The sequence below is a fragment of the Drosophila hydei genome, unplaced genomic scaffold (genome assembly GCF_003285905.1).
Source record: "Drosophila hydei strain 15085-1641.00,03,60 unplaced genomic scaffold, DhydRS2 tig00000511-arrow-arrow-pilon, whole genome shotgun sequence".
NCBI lineage: Eukaryota > Metazoa > Arthropoda > Insecta > Diptera > Drosophilidae > Drosophila > Drosophila hydei.
Genome location: NW_022045744.1, coordinates 40,001 through 42,594, shown reverse-complemented (window position 1 = coordinate 42,594; position 2,594 = coordinate 40,001). Strand labels below are relative to the sequence as shown.

At 30.3% G+C, this 2,594-nt stretch overlaps 1 non-coding gene across 1 annotated transcript in view; it reads left to right on the top strand.

Moving 5' to 3' along the window:
• Nucleotides 1–2,229: 2,229 nt before the first annotated feature.
• LOC115483155 overlaps nt 2,230–2,594 on the top strand; it is a 1,995-nt gene continuing 1,630 nt past the window's right edge. Inside the window, exon 1 of the ribosomal RNA XR_003944270.1 lies at nt 2,230–2,594. This exon is cut by the window's right edge and continues 1,630 nt beyond it. This is a non-coding gene — a ribosomal RNA (small subunit ribosomal RNA).

The window sequence follows — 2,594 nt, the reverse complement described above, 5'->3', positions numbered from 1 at the left end:
TTTATATGAAATGGGGAAAGAATAATGAAGTTATTTGATTGTATTATTAAATTAGTAAATTATAATATATAGGTTGGTGATAGCCCTTGGTAAAAATGTCAGTTTTATAGAATTGGTGTCAAAAAACCTATATAGTGGAGTGGTGTCGCGCAAGGCAAGTCATATGAAAAAAAAAATTAAAAAGCAATTTCATATAGTTATGGAGTGTTGCCTTGCCGGCTAGGTTATTTATATGAAATGAGTAAAGAATAATGAAGTTATATGATTGTATTATTAAATTAGTACATGATAATATAAAGGTTGGTGGTAGCCTTTGGTTAAAATGTCAGATTTATAGAATTGGTGTCAAAAAACCTATATAGTGGAGTGGTGTCGCGCAAGGCAAGCCATATGAAAAAAAAATTTAAAAAGTAATTTCATATGATTGTGGAGTGTTGCCTTGCCGGCATAGATTATATATGTATGGGGCAAAGAATAATGAAGTTATATGAATGTATTATTAAATTAGTACATGATAATATAAAGGTTGGTGGTAGCCTTTGGTAAAAATGTCAGATTTATAGAATCGGTGTCAAAAAACCTATATAGTGGAGTGGTGTCGCGCAAGGCAAGTCATATGAAAAAAAAATTTAAAAAGTAATTTCATATGATTGTGGAGTGTTGCCTTGCCGGCATAGATTATATATGTATGGGGCAAAGAATAATGAAGTTATATGAATGTATTATTAAATTAGTACATGATAATATAAAGGTTGGTGGTAGCCTTTGGTAAAAATGTCAGATTTATAGAATCGGTGTCAAAAAACCTATATAGTGGAGTGGTGTCGCGCAAGGCAAGTCATATGAAAAAAAAATTTAAAAAGTAATTTCATATGATTGTGGAGTGTTGCCTTGCCGGCATAGATTATATATGTATGGGGCAAAGAATAATGAAGTTATATGATTGTATTATTAAATTAGTACATGATAATATAAAGGTTGGTGGTAGCCTTTGGTAAAAATGTCAGATTTATAGAATCGGTGTCAAAAAACCTATATAGTGGAGTGGTGTCGCGCAAGGCAAGTCATATGAAAAAAAAAATTTAAAAAGTAATTTCATATGATTGTGGAGTGTTGCCTTGCCGGCATAGATTATATATGTATGGGGCAAAGAATAATGAAGTTATATGAATGTATTATTAAATTAGTACATGATAATATAAAGGTTGGTGGTAGCCTTTGGTAAAAATGTCAGATTTATAGAATCGGTGTCAAAAAACCTATATAGTGGAGTGGTGTCGCGCAAGGCAAGTCATATGAAAAAAAAATTTAAAAAGTAATTTCATATGATTGTGGAGTGTTGCCTTGCCGGCATAGATTATATATGTATGGGGCAAAGAATAATGAAGTTATATGATTGTATTATTAATTTAGTACATGATAATATATAGGTTGGTGGTAGCCTTTAAAAAAAAGATCGGTTTTATAGAGATTGTGTCAAAAAACCTATACATGGTGAGCAGTTGATGCTCATCACATTATATGGTTTATACATATAATCATAAGTAGATATCATTAATGCTCAATTATAGTGTTGAGTCATATTACCTACATCGTAATTTGTTGCCATCGTGCACTTGGCTGCGATACCCAATTGATAAATGTGTGAAATATTGCCAAGGTATATTGAGTTTTAATCAATATATACTAATTAGTTTCCATTTATCGTGAAGTCTCAGATTATTTATTTAACCGAACTCGATGGAAAGGTATAAGGTACATCGAGAAAAATGTAGCTGTTTATGTTTTGTAAAAAACATATTTATGTTGCATTTTATTTATGGTATGTTTTTCTTAATATATTATCACACTAATATGTATGTTGAAATTGTTCATATGTATTAGCCTATACAAGTAGATAAATTATATAGTTATCATCAAAACAAAAGTGCTCATTCCGGTATATGGAATTGAACACTGTGTGATATAATATTAAGTTAAGCGATCATAAAAAAATATTTTTGAACGAATTATGTATAATTGTATAGATATAAAATAGTTATAATAATATAAATATGTCAATATAAAATTAACGAACATGAAACGCCATATAAAGATGGCCATATTCGTTTGATGCATATCTATTTATATATATTTTATTCAAAAATATATTAAAATGTCATGTTAATTAAATTTGTATATATAAAAACTTATACGTATATGTATAAGTAAAAACAAAAAAATAACATTATTCTGGTTGATCCTGCCAGTAGTTATATGCTTGTCTCAAAGATTAAGCCATGCATGTCTAAGTACACACGAATTAAAAGTGAAACCGCAAAAGGCTCATTATATCAGTTATGGTTCCTTAGATCGTTAACAGTTACTTGGATAACTGTGGTAATTCTAGAGCTAATACATGCAATTAAAACACGGACCTTTTGGAACGTGTGCTTTTATTAGGCTAAAACCAAGCGATCGCTAGATCGTTACATTGGTTGAACTCTAGATAACATGCAGATCGTATGGTCTTGTACCGACGACAGATCTTTCAAATGTCTGCCCTATCAACTTTTGATGGTAGTATCTAGGACTACCATGGTTGCAACGGGTAA